This window comes from Schistocerca nitens, chromosome 11 (genome assembly GCF_023898315.1).
Source record: "Schistocerca nitens isolate TAMUIC-IGC-003100 chromosome 11, iqSchNite1.1, whole genome shotgun sequence".
NCBI lineage: Eukaryota > Metazoa > Arthropoda > Insecta > Orthoptera > Acrididae > Schistocerca > Schistocerca nitens.
The window spans coordinates 36,684,323-36,704,828 of record NC_064624.1 but is presented as its reverse complement, the minus strand read 5'-3'; the positions used below and the strand labels follow the sequence as shown (position 1 = coordinate 36,704,828).

Sequence of the window (20,506 nt, the reverse complement as noted above, 5' to 3'; positions counted from 1 at the left end):
ATGAATTTCGTCACAAATAATCCATCATAATATCACCATCTGAACCTCCACTGCCAACCCAGCGATCTGGAAACACCTCGTCTAACGCATCTCTCACAGTCTGAGCCCAATGAGGCGGTGCATTATCTTGCTGAAAACAGACTGTATCTTGGTGGTCAGCCAGTTGTGGTAACGCACACAGCTCCAGCATATTAAGGTATATTAACTGATTTTTTGCCCAAAAAAGAAACCAACGGTCGCACAATACGACCACTCATTCACTTTCGGGCTTTCACGTGCTTGTTCCCTCCCCATACGCCCAGATACGTGGAAATACTGGAGTATCAGTTTGGCAGTGTTCGATAAAGGTGATTTAATACTTCCAATTTCCGTCAGTTTAAAGATTCTCAGACTGTCAGTGGCTCAGAGAGGAGTTTCATATGCAGCAACAAAAATTTTTGATCATTTGCCCAATAAGAGAAAATATCTGAAAAATAACGAAGCAAGTTTAAAATCTAATTTAAAATCATTTCTCCCAGACAACTCAAAAAAGTCGTTTTCAAGTGTAGTTGCATGGCTAGGAATAAAATGATGTCTTCATTAATGTTAAGACTGATATACATATCCTGTCAAGTGACTCGTTCCACATCATTTCGATAAGACAATAGTTCAAATGGTCTGTGGAAAATGTCACTGACTAAAAACACTGCAGAGCCAAAGAAACTGGTACACCTGCCTAATATCGTGTAGGGCACCCGCGAGCACGGAGAAGTGCTGCAACACGACGTGACGTGGACTCGACTAGTGCTGGAGGTAATTGACACCGTGAATCCTGAAGGGCTGTCCATAAACCCGTAAGAGTACGAAGGGGTGCAGATCTCTTCTGAACAGCTCGTCGGAACGCATCCCAGTTATCCTCAATAATGTTCATATCTGGGGACTTCGGTGGCCAGTGGAAGTGCTTAAACTCAGAAGAGTGTCCCTGCAGCCACTCTGTAGCAATTCCCGACGTGTGGGGTGTCCCATTGTGCTGCTGGAATTGCCCAAGTCCGTCGGAATCCGCAATGGACATGAATGGATGCAGGTGATCAGAAAGGATGCTTACGTGCGTGTCACCTGTCAGAGTCGTATCTAGACGTGTCAGGGCTCCCGTATCACTCTAACTGCACACACCTCACACCATCACAGAGCCGCCACCAGCTTGCACAGTCCCCTGTCGACAGACAGGATCCATGGATTTGTGAGGCTGTCTCCATATCGGTACTCGTCAATCCGCTCGATATGCCTTTGAAACGAAACTCGTGCGACCAAGCAATGCGTTTCCAGTCATCAACAGTCCAATGTCGGTGTTGATGGGACCACGCGAGGTGTAAAACTTTGTGTCGTGCAGTCATCAAGAGCACACGAGTGGGCCTTCGGCTCCGAAAGCTCATATCGATGAGCTTTCTTTGAATGGTTCGCACGCTGACACTTGTTCAAGGCCCAGCACTGAAATCTCCGGTAATTTGGGGAAAGGTTGCAATTCTGACATGTTCTTAGTCTTCAGTCGTCGTTGGTTCCGTTCTCGCAGGATCTTCTTCCGGCCGCAGCGATGTCGGAAATTTGATGATTTACCGGATTCCTGAAATTCACGGTACACTCGTGAAATGGTCGTACGGGAAAATCCCCACTTTATCGGTACCTCGGACATGCTGTGTCCCACCGCTCGTGCGCCGTCTGTAACACGACGTTCAAACTCACTTAAATCTTGGTAACCTGCCATTGTAACAGCAGTAACCGATGTAACAACTGTGCCAGACACTTGTTGTCTTATACAGGCGTTGCCGACTTCAACGCCGTTTTCTGCCTGTTTACATATCTTTGTATTTGAATACGCAGGGCCGCGTGGTTTGAGGAGAGATGTCACGGATTTCGCGGCCCCTACCGCCGGAGGTTCAAGTTCTCCCTCGGGCATGGATGTCTGTGTTGTTCTTAGGATAAGTTAGTTTAAGTAGTGTGTAAGTCTAGGGGCCGACGACCACAGCAGTTTGGTCCCTTAGGAATTAACACACTTGAATACGCATGCCTACCATTGTCAGTCTCTTTTGCGTTTCATTGTAGCTCTCCTGGATATACCGTGTGGAGCCGCAACGCTTGGGTGTGTCGTCTAGACGAAAAAATCTCGACTCCAGCGTGTCCGATGATACGGCGCGGTGAAGCAAAAAGACAGGAGGGAATGGAGGATGACGACACACGGCTGAACGTGTCCGGGGTCAGAGGTCAGCGGCTGACCTCTGCAGAGGCGGCGAAAACACCGGCTGCCGCGGCCGCAGGAAGCCGTCCCTGGCCTCCCACACGAGTGAAGGCAGAGCCGAGGCGCAGCGAACGCGCGCTCTGCCACTACACGTGCGTGCGTGTGAAAGTTTAATGTGGAACTTCTGAACTGACGAATATACAGGGTGAAGAAAAATTCGCTGACTCCGACTTCGCAGCGCGATTCCTCACATACTCGCAATACGAAAATGTCTCTCAAAAAATTTCGTTCTGCGCTCATTTCGGGCAGTAAATGGACGTTAAAGATCAGCAATCCGGCAACCCTGTAATCACATGTACTGTAACTGCCTGTCTCAGAATACAGATTTTTGGATGACATACAGGTGGGCGAGGGTTCGACTCTGCGTCGACGCATATTTGTTTTTATTTGCTAAAAGTAGTCTGCGTGGCACAATATCTGACGCCTTAATCGTCATACAGCGATTACTGTGGGTCTTTTACAAAAAAAAAAAAAAATTGCGGTTACGTAGTACGAACACAAAAATGCGAGTACAATGATTTTTATTGGCCAGCTTTTAAAGAAGCCTTTTGCACGTCGTGGACGCGAATTGTTTCACACCACTGCAATTACCACATGCCTAACCTGTTTTCCGTGTACTCTCCCCTAATGGTACCATGGAAATTATTTGAAAACCACGTTGCTAGCCCTACTGGTGGCGTAAGGCCCTAACGGATTTTAAGGACTTGAGTGCGGCATGTATAATATTTGGTATTAATCGATGAGACAATTGGGGGATGGTGCGCAGAAAACGCGTTTGGAATCTAGTTGATGCAGTCGCGCGAAACAATTCGCGTCTACGACAAGCAAAAGATTTCTTTATAAGTTGGCCAATGAAAACGATTGTACTTCCACCTATGCGTTCGCAATACGTAACTGCAAATATTTTGTAGAAGACACACTGCAATCGCTGTATGACGATTAAGACGCCAGATACCGTACCAAGCATACCGCTTACAGCAAATAAAAAAAATCCACATCACAGAATCGAACCCTTGACCTTATGCATGGTATACCCACAACACCATCAAGTGGACCAATTTCACAGCACTGCTGCGGTATGCTGACAGAGATAGTTACCGTTTAGGCAATTACAGTGTTGGCAAATTGCCGACCTTTAGCGCACATTTATTGCCCAAAAATGCGAAGATCGTAATTTTTTGAGAGACATTTTTGTATTGGCAGTATGTGAGGAATCGCTCTGCGAAGTCAGAGTGCGCGAATTTCTCTTCACCCTGTATAAAACTTATTCTGGCATCGAAAGGCAACAGAACTGCGTTAAAATTACATTTTGAAGGAAATATATGAACTTCACGCTACACGATGCGAAATCCAGACTGGCCAGTACATCAAACGATTCGCCTGCGGGAGAGCAATCCGTTTTCAATGAAATTTACATGTGCAATTTGACTCCAAAACAAATGACTGAGATTAAAAATGTTGATCCTGAGTGTTGTTTATCTTTATCTTCAGAACTATTATTCTAATTAAAAAGCAAATGCACATAAAATTTAACGCATCTGTCTTTCTGATAAAAGTGCTTGAAACCCCACAAGATTACACTGTCCTCAAATCTTTTACTAATATCAAACCTCTGACCTGATACTGATATTTTCGCAAATACATTCCGACAATCACTCTACGTTACAGTGGACATGAATTTTAATGATAATTAAATTTGTTGGCCTACCTTTGCGCACGGAACGTTTGTCTGCTCTGCAACCTCTCGCCATAAATAATCATGATGTGACTATCAAAAATCAGATTTCATTTACTGTATTAGCGATGTGCAATGCAAGACGGTATTGTTTCAGTTATAAGACAAGGCCACGTGCTTAATTACAAAATTCTTACAGCATACCACAACCATAAGCAATTTTCTAACAATAAGAAATTACACAGTTACAAATATAAAACAACACTGGATTACCTTAAAAGTTCTCGTTATTGTTTCATTAATATTAGCCCAAAATCTTCGGTATTCCTCAAAACGCATTATTACAGAACCCTCCTTAGAGACCAGCTTCCGTCCTTTCAAACCGAGTACAGTGTCAGACTGTCCAACACACACACACACACACACTACTCACTGCTACTCTCTGACTTACTGTAACATCTTTGGTCTCAAAACATAGACTTACAAAGACTATGATTATATCGATACTACAGATGCTGAGTACATTTATCAGATTCGCAACTCAACTTCGTTCACACTTATGGCCGAAATTTCTCGCAAATCGACATGGCAGATCGGATAGGCCCCTTGCACATGCTACGGAATCCACCTTTCCGTGTGTGACGGAGGCTATTTCTCGTACCACTCACTGCTCCCCCTCCCCTGTTCCATTGTTGGTAAATATCCGCATTAACACTAATTTTTCGGATTGTCTCTTCGTGGTCATTTCGCAAAAGGTGTGTGCAATATGTTGTCAGACTCTGCCCAGAAGGTACTGATACATTCTCTGAATGCTACAAGTGGACCGTACGAACTAGAACTGCCAACTATCCCGTATATTCCGGGAAATCCCGTATATTCATTTAAATTGGACGAAAATCCTGGATCCCGTATTTTGCACTAAATATCCCGTGTTTCCAGAATCTTTTAAATGAGATAATTATTGCTTTGACGCTCTTGGTCATTTTATTTCCTTTGTTTTCCTCCCCCCCCCCCTCCTCTTGATGAATTTAGGCTCGCCAAGCGACCTCTTTACAGGGGGTCCCAAAACCGGATTTCGTAAACCGATTTCCCAATATCCTTCTGGGCGGTCGTGTAAACACTTCGGAGATCGATTCTGGAAATTCACTTCTAGTAGCGAGTTTTCTAATTCCGCATTCGATTTACCCTCTGATGTGAACGCAACCGGTTTTGAAACGTGCTTGGATTGTCGGGCTTCGTCTCGTTATTAAAAATTTTCAGCTAATATGGACGGAGTGGCTTTTTGTACAGTGAAGGATAAGTAGACATATTAGTACTGAAGAGAAATAGCGATTATGCTTACTATATCAGACTGTAACAGCTGTTTTCCAGGCGCCATATTTAACTGGGCTAGCAAAACCGTTTCGGACCTTAACATGTAAATACGACAGCGAAAAACTGTTTCCGAAATTCAGTTTTCGTCTTTCGGAAGATGTGTCGCATGTAAATGTAGCGATCATGATTTCCGCGCGGGGTAGCCGCGTGGTCTCAGGCGTTTTGACACGGATCACGCTGATCCCCCGTCTGAGGTTCGAGTCCTCCCTCGGGCACGGGTGTGTGTGTCGTCCTTAGCGTAAGTTAGTTTAAGTTAGATTAAGTAGTGTGTAAGCCTAGGGACCGATGACGTCAGCAGTTCCCACAGGAACTTAACCTCCACCCACCCATGATTTCCGTTCGGCGTTGAGTCGGCCAGATACCTCTCGGTGCGCACCGAGGTTTTTTCTCTTTCACTGTCGGTCAGTGGTTGTACTTGTGTTCTGAGACGACAACGTGTACCAGTTAGGCAGTGAAATATTTTGCAGAGTTACAGGTGAGTGGTGCTGGTGCGTATAGTGTACAAGAAAACTCATCAAGAAAGAGAATGAAAAAAGTCGTGTTTGTATCGCACTAACTGGGAAGAAACGCACTCTTGGATTTAACACGTAAAGAGTAATAGTCATGAAGCACACTGTTCTTTTTTCAAGAAAGATTTCAGTATCGCACATGGTGGCTACACAGACTGTCTTCAACATTCGAAATCGTTGGTTAAGTAGTATCAATTATAGGCTTGCACTCACTATTTATTTTACGTTTTCATTTCGTAATCAATGAAATGTAGTAGCCACTGATTAATTAATTTTATGTCTTGGTAGGCCCCGGAGACAGGGAAAAGGAAGTCGAACTGGCAAACAAGATAACTACTTTCTTGAGCGGGACAGCACAAAAAGAATTATGTAGTGGAACTGCAGGAGAACTGACGTTTGTGTATCTACATTTATATCTACATCCATACTCCGCAAGCCACTTGACGGTGTGTGGCGGAGGGTACCTTGAGTACCTCTATCGGTTCTCCCTTCTATTCCAGTCTCGTATTGCTCGTGGAAAGAAAGATTGTCGGTATGCCTCTGTGTGGGCTCTAATCTCTCTGATTTTATCCTCATGGTCTCCTCGCGAGATATACGTAGGAGGGGTAATATACTGCTTGACTCCTCGGTGAAGGTATGTTCTCGAAACTTCAACAAAAGCTCGTACCGAGCTGTTGAGCGTCTCTCATGCAGAGTTTTCCACTGGAGTTTATCTGCCATCTCCGTAATGCTTTCACAATTACTAAATGATCCTGTAACGAAGCGCGCTGCTCTCCGTTGGATCTTCTCTATCTCTTCTATCAACCCTATCTGGTACGGATCCCACATTGGTGAGCAATATTCAAGCAGTGGGCGAACAAGTGTACTTTTTCACCTACTTCCTTTCTTTTCAGACTGCATTTCCTTAGGATTCTTCCAATGAAAGTCTCGCATCTGCTTTACCAATGATTAATTTTATACAGTCATTCCATTTTAAATCACTCCTAATGCCTACTCCCAGATAACTTATGGAATTAACTGCTTCCAGTTGCTGACCTGCTATATTGTAGCTAAATGATAAATGATCTTTCTTTCTATGTATTCACAGCACATTACACTTGTCTACATTGAGATTCAATTGCCATTCCCTGCACCATGCGTCAATTCGTTGCAGATCCTCCTGCATTTCAGTACAGTTTTCCATTGTTACAACCTCTCGATATACTACAACATCATCCGCAAAAAGCCTCAGTGAACTTCCGATGTCATGCACCAGGTCATTTATGTATATTGTGAATAGCAACGGTCCTACGACACTCACCTGCGGCACACCTGAAACCACTCTTACTTCAGAAGACTTCTCTCCATTGAGAATGACATGCTGCGTTCTGTTATCTAGAAACTCTTCAATCCAATCACACAATTGGTCTGATAGTCCATATGCTCTTACTTTGTTCATTAAACGACTGTGGGAAACTGTATGAAACGCCTTGCGGTTGTCAAGAAACACGGCATCTACCTGCGAACCCGTGTCTATGGCCCTCTTGAGTCACAATGTCACAATGTGAAACACAATCTCAGTTTAACAGCATGGATTGCGACGTGAAACTACCTAAGGTGATTAGTGTATTTCAAAAAGAACATGCAGTGTGGTCGTACAAAAGCTGAATAGTCTCGTCAAAAATGTTGTGGCACCCAAAAGTGAGTCCGCCTTTACTGAAATTTCGGAAGGCCCATATATGTCGAGGTTATTTTTTGCTGTTTTGCACTGATGCGTCCAACCATAAAAAAAGGCAAATGTTCGCTGTAGTCTTACGGTATTTTGATCCAGATGTTGGTATACAGCATAAACTTTTTTTTTAAGTTTATAGAACCAAGTGATGAGACGGCCACAGCCATTCACAAGTTGCTGAAAACTTTCTTTGTTTCTCAGGGTGTAGATGTTTCCAGTTATAGTGCGTACTGTGCAGATAATGCAGATGAAAACTTTCCACAGCACAATTCAGTTATGAAACCGTTAAATAAAGATAACAGAAATATTTTAAAGGCTCATTGTTCGATTCATGGTTGATCGGTTGACTTGGGGCAGGGGACCAAACCGCCGGGTCCAAAATGGCTCTGAGCTCTATGGGACTTAACATCTGAGGTCATCAATCCGCTAGAATCTAGAACTACTTAAATCTAACTAACCTAAGGACATCACATACATCCATGCTCGAAACAGGATTCGAACCTGCGACAGTAGCAGTCGCGCGGTTCCGGACTGAAGCGCCTAGAACCGCTTGTCCAGGGAGGCCGGCAAACCGCCGGGTCATCCGTCTCATCGTATTAGCGAAGTTTTTTTTTTGGTCATCAGTCTACTGACTGGTTTGATGCGGCCCGCCACGAATTCCTTTCCTGTGCTAACCTCTTCATATCAGAGTAGCACTTGCAACCTACGTCCTCAATTAGGGAAGTATGCGAAACAAATTCGGCCCTCCCAGCATTTGCCTCAAGCTATTTGTGAAAATCACGGGAAACCTACATCAGGATGGCCGGACGGTGGCTGGTTTGTGGCGGGTCTGGTGCGCTAACCAGTGCCCCACCCCTCTCGGTTTCGAATCGTCTTTAGCATGGTGCTGTAACACGTGCTTGTGGTACTTTAAACGTCGGTGCAGAAGATATAGTCTTAAAATTGTGTGCCCATTTTAGCACTTCTCCGAAGAGAAGGGATTCTCTTGACTCATTTTTTGAATACGTAAGTAGTAGGGTAGTGGGGATATCAGCTAAATTTGAGATGATAGAAGTGATACGAACTTCCCTCCCATCGAACTGATTCATACTGACAGGATGTGTACAGCATGACTAAGAAGACAAAATTACGTAAACGGGAAGACGCAACTCTGAACCGTTTCCGAGAAAATCAAGTTTTCAAATTTGACACACGCTTATACACTTCGTATGATGTGTTGCGTTGCAGGATTCTGCAGCCGGGTAAGTGCCGGCACGATAGCTCAGCTTGTTCGGTCAGAGGGCTGGATGGCCTCGGTAATTAAAAAAAAAAAAAAAAAAAAAACTGAGGGAAAGGTTCCGCAACTAACTTCAATGCATGTCATCTGAGGTCCGCTATGACCAAATACAACGAACAAGAACGAACAAAATGAAAAAAAGCGAGTAGGAGCCTAGTCTCTAGCTCGAATCTCACTGCCAGTAGAGGTTTTTTTTTTAAATTTTATTCCCACGTAATAGCACCAAGGCATATGCTTGTTACGCCACGAAATTGTGTAATGACCGGCAACAGTTTAAGAATGTAGACCAAATTTGTTTTGCTATAGCTACATTGAAAAAACTGTACAAAGATTCAGCATTCATTACAAGTGGTATACGTAGCATTAATGATTGTTTTCCATTTTTCTATGATCAATACCATCCTGATTCGTGTAGCGCTCGATAGCCTACACATTATGATGATGAAGTCCCATACTCCGTGACGGAGCGTAGGGGAACAATGCGGGAGACCCGCACCGCCGTACTAGGCAAGGTCCTAGTGGAGGTGGTTTGCCGTTGCCTTCGTCCGACCGTGATGGGGATGAATGATGATTATGAAGACGACCCAACAACACCCAGTCATCTCGAGGCAGGAAAAATCCATGACCCCGCCGGGAAGCGAGAACGCTACCGCGAGACCACGAGCAGCATTATACTTGTCGCAAATGCAGATAGATCTGCATCTATGAAACACAATTTCCTGACTGACTCAGCATCGCCCATCCCCAACTGGTAACGATAGTTATTATATGGAAACCAAATATCAATTTGGAGAATGTGTTGATTTTACACCGGAGGCGTCGCTTAAGAAGGGGCTGTTCGAAATTCCACCCCCACTGGGGTGAAATAGGAGATAAGAAGGTTTTTGGAAATCTCTCGCAACTTAGGCAATTTTAAGGTAGAACTACGAAAACTAGTATGTGGGTTCTCAGCCAGAACTCAAAAAATAAGTGTTGGTGCATTTTTGGAAATTCAGTCACTAAGGGGGAAAAATAGTGGATGAAAATCTTTTTGAAAAAAAGAAATGAAACAACTACTGAAGCATTTTTAAAGCCATATCTGCGAAAATCGGTGTCTGATTTCGTGTTTGGAAATAAAAAAGTATTCATTTCAGTGTTACTGGAAATACGAACCCATGGCATGGAAGTCGTTATGGAACTATTTCATTATGAAAGGATGTTCATAGGACGTTTGTTTCTCCATTTCCAGTCAGCAATCTGCCCGACCATATATTTGTGTTAGGTTTGGTAGCTTTTTTGGTTTTATAAAGTTTCAAAAGCGTAGTTGGCGTATGGCTAGTTAACGTGTAAAACAGTAGTACAGCAGTCATAGTTTTTAATTTAAGACAAAAAATTATCAGCCTGAGTGAAAATCGAGGACACGTAACTCGCCATACCCCGATCGAAACACTTTATGTCGCTTCGATCACCTTTTTCAAAATCACTAGGAGGACAAACTGTGTTTGTGTGCGACTTACTTCACAGTATTTTATTACATCGAAACCACTTTCAACTTAACGCATCTCACATGCGCCGCCTATTTCAGATCTCAGCTTGCAGCCATCAAAATTTGATTAAACAAACACGAATGCCTTGTTCTGTTTTGGTGTAATAGTTTTCTAGAGGTGACTGCGCAAACAATCGTCGAGACTAATAAAAACTAAAAAAAATAAAAGTATTTGTCTTCTGTTGATGTTATAGCCATCTCTGGTCTGACTTTTCTCACTTAAACGTAGAAGGAAGGGCAGTTTGTAGTTTGGTCAAATGTACGGTAGGGATGATTCCTTTTTTTTTTTTTTTGGCTATCGAAAATAGAGAAAATATATTGTGCTTGTTAGTTTGTAATTGTATGTAATGTATAATTGATCAGTTATTTCCTAATTAATAGTGGTGAATGGAGCAATTAAATTGCTTGTCTAAGTGAATATGACCTTCAGTCTGCTTGCTCTGACAGGTGCATTTTGGTAAAAATCAGTATACTGTCTTAAACTTGTAGCTGCCAGCAACTCCAGAGATCTGACAGTTACGGCGTTATAGTAATGTGAAGAAGTCTTGTTGTGTTTCGTTTATGTCAGTTGAGAAGTTAATTAATAGCAGATAAGTAATACACCTGAGTACGAACGACCTGTAAAACGCTTTCTCACAGTGTTGTTCCTTCGTGTGCAGTTTATACTGCGGCTGCTGGCCCACTGTGTGCCTTGTGGTATCATTGTACTAGGGACCAACAAAACATAGCTGCTAGCCTCGCAGAGTCTGGTGCTTTTCGGAATCGTTAGCCGGACCAGTTTTCCTCTCTCTTACTACCCCACTGAACAATTAGTATTTCAATAACATACAGCATTTCAACTACGATAATCACAGTGCCAGATGCAAAATTTTGCAGAACAGACCTCTACAATGAATCGGAATAGCTATTCTGGTTTCATAAAATTTCGAGTATCTGTCACATTATGGCATCTAAAATTATTATTATTATTATTTTTAAATATACGTTCTACACAGCAATTAGGTCTTCGTATTCTTCGTATGAGGGGCACCACTGCAAATACACACATCAAAAAAAGTTTTGCATCACTCCGATTCGCAGAACTCTTGATGACAGACATTGACTGCGGATATTGTATCACAGATACAGTTCCTTTGACTATTCAGAGATGTCACTAAACCCGCCCAAAGTAGTAAAGAACCGTGCATGAGCAGTGCCCATTACACGGAGGGGGTCCGACAGCCGATTAGTTCCAGTCATTCGCACCAGGAAGGAGGTACACGGCTCGTGTTGTCTGTAGTTCAAACATGCCTAGACGGTCAATACCGCGGTTCGATCGCGTCCGCATTGTTACTTTGTGCCAGGAAGGGCTCTTAACAAGGGAAGTGTCCAGGCGTTTCGGAGTGAACCAAAGCGATGTTGTTCGGACATGGAGGAGATTCAGAGAGACACCAACTGTCGATGACATGCCTCATGTCTCGCTCAGGCCGCCCAAGGGCTACTACTGCAGTGGATGACCGCTACCTGTGGGTTATGGCTCGGAAATAGCCTGACAGCAATGTCACTATGTTGAATAGTGCTTTCCGTGCAACCACAGGATGTCGTGTTACGACTCAAACTGTGTGTAATAGGCTGCATGATGTGCAACTTCACTCCTGACATCCATGGCGAGATCGATCTTTGCAACCACAACACCATGCAGCGCGGTATAGATGGGCCCAATAACGTGCCGAATGGACTGCTCAGGACTGGCATCACGATCTGGGTTCAAATGGCTCTGAGCACTATGCGACTTAACTTCTGAGGTCATCAGTCGCCTAGAACTTAGAACCTAACTAACCTAAGGACATCACACACATGCACGCCCGAGGCAGGATTCGAACCTGCGACCGTAGCGGTCTCTCGGCTCCAGACTGTAGCGCCTAGAACCGCACGGCCACTCCGGGCGGCGCATCACGATCTCTTTACCAATGAGTGTTGCATATTCCTTCAACCGGACAATCGTCGGGGACGTGTTTGGAGGCAACCCGGTCAGGCTGAAAGCCTTACACACTGTCCAGCGAGTGCAGGAAGGTGGAGGTTGCCTGCTGTTTTGGGGTCGCATAATGTGGGGCCAACGTACGCCACTGGTGGTCATGGAAGACGTCGTAATGGCCGATAGTGCAACCATATCGGCAGCATACTGGCGAGGCATTCGTCTTCATGGACGACGATTCACGCCGCCATCGTGCACGTCTTGTGAATGACTTCCTACAGGATAATGCCATCGCTCGACTAGTGGCCAGCATGATCTACAGACATAAACCCTAAGGAACATGCCTGGGAGTGATTGAAAAGGGCTGTTTATGGGCGACGTGACGGACCATCCACTCTGAGGGATCTACGCCGAATCGCCATTGAGGAGTGGGACAATCTGGACCAACAGTGCCTTGATGAACTTGTGGATAGTATACCACGACGAATACAGGCATGCATCAATGCAAGAGTTCGTGCTGCTGGGTATTAGAGGTACCGGTGTGTACAGCAGTCTGGACCACCACCTGTGAAGGTCTCACTGTATGATGGTCCAATATGCAATGTCTGATTTTCATGAGGAATCAAATATGGGGGAAATGATGTTTATGTTGATCTCTATTCCAGTTTTCGGTACAGGTTCCGGGACTCTCGGAACCGAGTTGATGCAAACTTTTTTGATGTGTGTAGGTTTTCTGTACATTTCTTTATAAGCAACTGGAAGATCTGCTACAATTATTCTTATTTAGGAGTTGTGCCAAACTTTTGTGCCATTTAGTGCATTGAAGATTTCAGCAACCTGAAATCCTTGTTTAAGGTATCAATTCAAAATTTTGTCAAGTAAATTAAGGAAACCACTCTCAACGTTCTTTTGGGTTTCTTTTGCCAATTTATCGACACTCAAACGAGACGATGGAGTTAGCCGCCAGACGTCGCCAACTTCCCTGGACAAATCCATTGTCGGTTGTAGACTGGCGAGCCAGAACATTATGGCCACTGCCCACCGCTATACTGGATGTGGTCTGGTAACGTTGTGGGCACGTGACGGGGTAATGATAGCGTAAAAGCCCACCAGACACGGACGAGGGATCACCCTAGCGAAGATGTGGACTGCAAATGCGAAAATCCACTTAGATAAGCGACTTTGACAAAGGGCAGATTATATTTAGGAGGAGCCTGTGAACGAGTATCTCGAAAACGGTGAAGCTAGTCGAATGTTCACGTGGCGCTGTCCTGAGGTAGAAGGACAGTGAAATTATCATCAGGCTCTAAACGATTGAACGTCCACGACTCTTCACACAGTGTGCAGTCCGGAGGCTTGTCTGCTCTGCACAGCAGGGCAGATGGTGCTATGTGTCATCTCTGCCGATAGAGCACGATGCTGGTGCAAGCACAAGTGTTTCAGAGCACACCGTTCACCGTACATTGTGGAAGGTGGAGCTGCGCAACATGCCACCCCTACATGTTAATATGTTGACTCAACAGTATCGTCAATTACGACTGCAGTGGGCACGGAACCGTCGGGATTCGACCGTCGGTCAATGGCAACGTGTCGGCTCTTCGGGTGAATCACATTTTTCCTACACCAGGTCGCTGGTCTTCTCCACAAACGCCGTCATCGAGGCGAACGGCGGCCCGAAACGTGCAGCGCGCCAGGGAAGCAGGCTGGTGGGGGCAGTGCTGTGCCGCGGGAGACGTGGCAGGACCTGAGGCAGTAGTCGAAGACACGCTGACAGCTGCGAACCACCAGCACCCCTTCATGCCTCATGTCCTCCCTGACGGCGATGTATTTCAGCAACATAATTGTCCGTGTCTCGGAGCCTGAACCGTGGTACAGTGGTTTGAGGAGCGTTATAGTGAAAACGCGTTGATGTCTCAGCGACCAAATTCGGCTGATATGAATCCTATGACACCCATATCGGTCGCTATAGGATGCCATCGCCGCGTGCGCAGATGGGCGGCCCGTTATTTACGCGAATTACGTGACCTGTGTACAGACTTGTAATGCCACATACCTCTACAAGCCTACCAACAAACTGTCGGATCCCTGATACGTAGAATAAGTGATGTATATCGTTACAGAGACGGACAAACAAGCTATTAAGCAGGTGCCATGAATGTTTTGACTCTCGTTTCAATGTTTCTCAGGAGGCATCCCTTGACCTTGGCGTATAATTTTGGATAACTCGAAATGCGTTATATTACAAATACTTCACTTCCTTTTCATGTACTGGGACGTATTAATGTAAATAAAAAATTGTCAGTGTAACGCCATGACATATGACGGACAATGAAAACCTCTTAACTCCAATTTGTTAAATCTTACGGGTGAAGCAAAAACCATAGCTTAAAAAAATAATATGAAGGCATTCTGCATACACTGAAGGGCCAAAGAAACTGGTACAGGCATAGGTACTGAAATACAGAGATATGTAAACAGGCAGAATACTGCGCTGCTGTCGGCAACGCCTATATAAGACAACAAGTTTATGACACAGTTGTCAGATGGGTTACTGCTGCTACAATGGCACGATATCGAGTGAGTTTGAACGTGGTGTTATACTCGGCACACGAGCGATAGAACACAGCATCTCCGAGATGAAATAGGGATTTTCCCGTACGACCATTTCACGAGTGTACCGTGAATGTCAGGAATCCGGTAAAACATCAAATCTTCGACAGCCCTGCGGCCCGAAAAAGAACCTGCAAGAACGGGACGAACGATCCCTGAAGAGAATCGTTCAGCGTGACAGAAGTGCAACCCTTCCACAAACTGCTGCAGATTTCAATGGCGGGCCATCAACAATTGTCAGCGTGCAAACCATTCAACGAAACATCATCGATATGGGTTCCGGAGCCGTTGGGCCACTCGTGTACCCTTAATGACTGCACGACACAAAGTTTTAAGCCTCGCCTGGGCCCATCAACACCGGCATTGGACTGTTGATGACTGGAAACATGCAGCCTGTTCGGACGAGTCTCGTTTCATATTGTATCGAGCGGATGGACGTGTACAGTTGTACATACAACCTCATCAATTCATGGGCCTTGCACGTCAGCAGGGAACTGTTCAAGCTGGTGGAGGCTCTGTAACGGTGTGGGACGTGTGCACTTGGGGTGATATGAGACCCCTGATACGTCTAGATACGACTCTGTCAGATGATACATATGTAAGCTTTGTCTGATCACCTGCATCCATTCATGTCCATTCTGCATTCCGACGGACTTGGTCAATTCCAGCACTACAATACGACACCCAACACGTCCGGAATTGCTACAGAGTGGCTCCAGGAATACCCTTCCGCGTTTAAACACTTTCGCCGGCCGCCAAATTCAGCAGACACGAACATTACTGAGCGTATCTGGGATGCCTTGCGACTTGCTGTTCAGAAGAGATCTCCACCCCATCGTACTCTTACGGATTTATGGACAGTCCTGCAGGAGTCATGGTGTCAATTCCCTCCAGCACTACTTCAGACATTAGTCTAGTCCATGCGACGTCATGTTGCGGCACTTCTGCGTGTTCGCGGGAGCCTTTCACGATATTAGGCAGGTATACCGGTTTCTTTGGCTCTTTAGTGTATGTGAGTGTGTAGTAGAAGTATAGCTGTTGACAGATCAAAGAAATCCGTGCAGTTGCAAATCTCTCTTTGATTATAGAGTTACTTGTTACCGTTATTACGAGTTTTCACAAACAGATGGAGAGAAATCCATGCACTTACAAATGTCTCTTTGATTATAGATTTACTGGTTACTGGAAATACGAGTTTTCACTGACGGATGAAGTTCTGACATTTTCGTTGCCTACCATCCATATGTTAAAGTAAGGTATCTTTGAGGAATGGCAATGTGATTAAAATACTGTAAAGTTGTGTCTTCGTGTGTGAGGAGAAGGGGCGACTGAAATCATCGCACGGGGTTGCAAAATCCCCTGCCAACCGGCTCTGCATGTCAGTCCCATTCGGAGCACCTGAGGTCACCTACCTTCTGTTTCTGATAGTTACGGGCATCCGCGATCACTAGCGGCCATTTTTCTCCTACTTATTGCACTGTACAGCAGCATTAATTTAATTTCACATTCCCCACTACAAACGAGAACCATACTTGTAGGTGAATGGCCCTACAATGAACATGTACAACTCTATGTTCCCGACTTAAATTTATACCGTAGCAGTTCAAGCGTAATGCTCGCCTGTCAGTTGCCAGTGCTGAGCAAGAAATTCCCAATCATATGTGCTTCTACGTTCTCCCTTGCACCTCCCCCTCCCCCCCCCCCCCTCCACCAAGAGGGTTGGCTATTGTACCTCTGCAACTTGCATCTCCCGTGACTAACTCTGCCAGTTTTTCACGTGCATACAGTACTTTACAGTATTTGTTGTGGATATAGCTGTTTCTTATGTCTGTTTACATTTGTGTACTTCACTATTAAAGCCTTAAACCACAGTTCTCTTGGTGTATGTGAGCGTTCCTAAAATTATTCAAATTCGTCGCTTAATCTCCAAAGCGACGAGCCCGCATCTCGTGGTCGTGCGGTAGCGTTCTCGCTTCCCACGCCCGGGTTCCCGGGTTCGATTCCCGGCGGGGTCAGGGATTTTCTCTGCCTCGTGATGGCTGGGTGTTGTGTGATGTCCTTAGGTTAGTTAGGTTTAAGTAGTTCTAAGTTCTAGGGGACTGATGACCATAGATGTTAAGTCCCATAGTGCTCAGAGCCATTTGAACCATCCAAAGCGACGAAAAGGATTTATGCCTGAAAGCCTTCTGCCTAAAAGCTTTTAACTGAATTAAAAGGGTTAGCAGGACACTTTATCGCTTAGAAGTTAGCCCATACGCTACACTGAGTATTCTAATGCCTAATACCGACGTTGATACGATTGTGAGAGGAGGACAGCATAAAATTATCAAATAATTTATTCATCAAATAACATACATCATAGCAGATGAAATATTGGAGCTAAACACACAATTCTTTCCACACTGCCCAGAAATTACCATAAAAACCACATGCAGTGTTTCATGAAAACAACTTCTGCACTTTTTGAGAAATTGGTACGTAAAGAGGAACTGATTTTTATACTTTACATTTATTAACTTATTATTTTTTATATTTTGAATTCGAAAGCCTAGAACCATGAAAATTTACACCAATGTTGTTTTAGATATGTATCATATATTGTAAGATGTTCATTAAATTGCCCTTAGAACTTTAGGGGGTATGACGATTTATGTTCCGAACAAAAATCCTACCCGCTCCACTTCAGCGTACAACGTCATTTTAGAGAGTGAAAAATGCTCTTATTAGTGCTCGGACGTAATTTCTTGCAGGTAACGCGTTAAAAGTGATAAATGGAAATGAGCGTATGGCATCGTTGGCCGGTAGGCCCCATCTGGGGAAGATCGGCAGCCAAGTGCAAAGTCTCATTTCAGTCGACGCTACATTGGGCGACTTGTGCGCCGGTAATGAGGATAAAAGGATGAAGAAGACAGCATGAACAGAGAAAATCTCTTACCCGCCCGGGAATCGAACCCGGGCTCGCTTGCATGGGAGGCGAGTACGTTACTACCCAGCTCAAATTCCGACTGTTGAAAGTGATAATGGAGTATAATAAATAGGAGCTGTCCAGTGCACGCATATCTAACAAAGGAAGGAGTGAAGAAAGGAACTTTCATGTCCGGTCGACAGCCAAAGTTATTAGTTTGCTTGAAGGCAGCGGTGCGTGGGCAGCCGTTTCTATGACTCATCACGCCATCTGCGTAAAAAGTTAGAGGAAACCACGGAAAATCCAAACTTGGTGGCTGGTCCAGGGACTGAACCCGGGTCCCTCAAATCCGAGTCGAACCGCTTTGCCACTATATGAGCCCCGGTCGGCCTCGCATATGTGTCGAGGTCTATATATATGACACTGATCAGACCTCTGATGACGTACGCATCTGCAGTCTGGAGATACGCAGCTCCTACACGCCCGCAGATCATACAGAACAAACTGCTATGCATCATTAGCAACGCTCCACGCTACACCCGCGCCGTGGATCTTCATACTGAATACCGCCTTGGAACCCTCAAGGAAGTATTCAGAGTCGCCACACGATTATGCAGGAGCTCTAGACACTCGAACAATCCTTTCATCCTTGCACTGGAAACTAAGATCACAAACATAGGTGGAAGTATAAGCGGCCAAAGACACTAGTAGCTAGGGTAGAGCTACCTATCATTCATTTCATTTCCATGTCCGGTCAGTATTTGCAAAGAATAGCAGTTGCGGTAGCTTTGTCATTTCCTTCGTAAACATCTCGTACTGAGCGCGGGTTATCCAGGAGGGGGCATACAAATAGATGGCTCGGATATTCTTCAGCCCCGTAGTCGCAAAAGGTATCAGTGGTCGCTGGAAGGATTCCCTACTTCTTCAGGTTGGTCTTGCATCGGGGGACGCCCCTGCCAAACCATTGACTGAATACTCCAGCTTCTTTCAAAGCCGACCAACAGGCTACAGCAGGGAAGCCGACACGCTACAGGCTAGGCGCAAATTGAGACGCGTATAGCGCGTGTGGCGCGGCGCGGCGCAGCGCGCATTTTTGTGGCTACACAGGTTCAGATGGGAGCGCGCAAACTGGGACGCGACGCAACGCAGACGCGACGCGCGTCTGGCCCAGGTTGCGCGGCGTTGTGGTCGCGGCAGAGTTTCTCGCGCGCCGCGTCACGCATTCGCTGAGGGAGGGTGAGGCGGGTAGCGGGAGGCAGTCCTGCCATACGCTCACTTCGGCAGGGCGGATATGGGCAGTGGAAGTATTGCCCATCCGAAAAGTACAGCGTTGCAGTATATTGAATTTTATTGTCACTGAGTAGTGTTTCGTTTTTCGCCGTCTCTTTTCGTTAGTACATAATAGTTTTCAGTTGCATATATCTGTCTATTTTTTCGTGTTGTCTATTCTTTTGATATGAACGATGCACAGTTCAGTAACTGATGTGCCATTAGCAACTGGGACTATATCTTCTGCCTCCACAATGTTTTCAGATCGTAAGAAGGGACAGATGATTTATCGTAATGGTAGCGAGTAAGGAACTAAGGAATATTATAAAATCATGTGATCTAGAAGCAAGGCAGGAAAGTAAAACACGGTTATCTACTTGCTGTCTGCTATGCTGATATGTCTACGATCTGTTACAAAATGTCGAAAAGGCGTAATTTCCTCAGGTATGATCCCTTTGTGCTCCTGGTAAAAGACGTCCAAGATCTGAAGAACATAAGTTCCACTGTCATTACTTGGACACGGATGTGATAACAGACGTTTTACTATATACATATGGACATCACACAATCAGTATTAATAAACTAATTATACAACAGACTACACAAATGAAGAGGTGGTCGAAATTATTCCGAAAATATGAGTATCCTGAAAGAGTGTGGTATTTTAATATATTTAATGCATTTAAATGTGTTGCCTACTAAGGCAGATCTACTTTAACGACAATGTTTTTCGAACGATGTGGGCTCCCACTCATAAGACACACCTGGCTAGCTTCCGCACTTCTGTCGCAAGCTCTATTCTCAGCTGCTGACGATACACTGACCATTGTGTTGTGCGACGTATCCATTGCTTACTTTTGTCAATAACATTTTACTCTCGAATCACGTGTTGTCAGTTTGGCAAGCCGTAGGTGAGTAACCGGCATCTGGCATGTGCCTGTCATTCCGCCTGAAGGGTGCGCTCGCCATTATTTTAACACCGCTCAGATGAACCGAAGTAATAAAATCCTTTGGTAGGTTTCTAGTCCGGTCGTCCAGTGTTAAAAATACGATGGGTTATGGGGATTCAACCAAAATTCCAACAGAATTGGCGACTTATTTTTGTGTGAATTGTTAACCTTTTCTCATTCGAAGAAGCATCATCATTTATGAGTAACGCTCACATTTCTCTTGTTAACAGGCGTAATTGTACTTCTTTTACAAAAAACACAGTACAATTTGCACTAACGCATCTTGTAGCAGCTATTGCGTCAGAATTCTGAAACAGAGTGTCCCATTAAATAAGTAATTGGCGACCAGAGAGCTCAGTAGCTTACGAAAAACCTCATCGTGTCGGTTTACAGTGACATAAGAGAAGAAATTTCATGTTTATTTGCATATTAGCTGTCGATAACTGTTAAAAAATTAGAGTCCCTGGAAAGAAAAC

The 20,506-nt window shown here is 44.7% G+C and overlaps 1 protein-coding gene across 4 annotated transcripts in view; it reads left to right on the top strand.

Moving 5' to 3' along the window:
- Window positions 1-20,506, top strand: part of LOC126213259 (neprilysin-2-like) — a 255,251-nt gene that overhangs the window by 22,110 nt on the left and 212,635 nt on the right. The window lies entirely within an intron of this gene.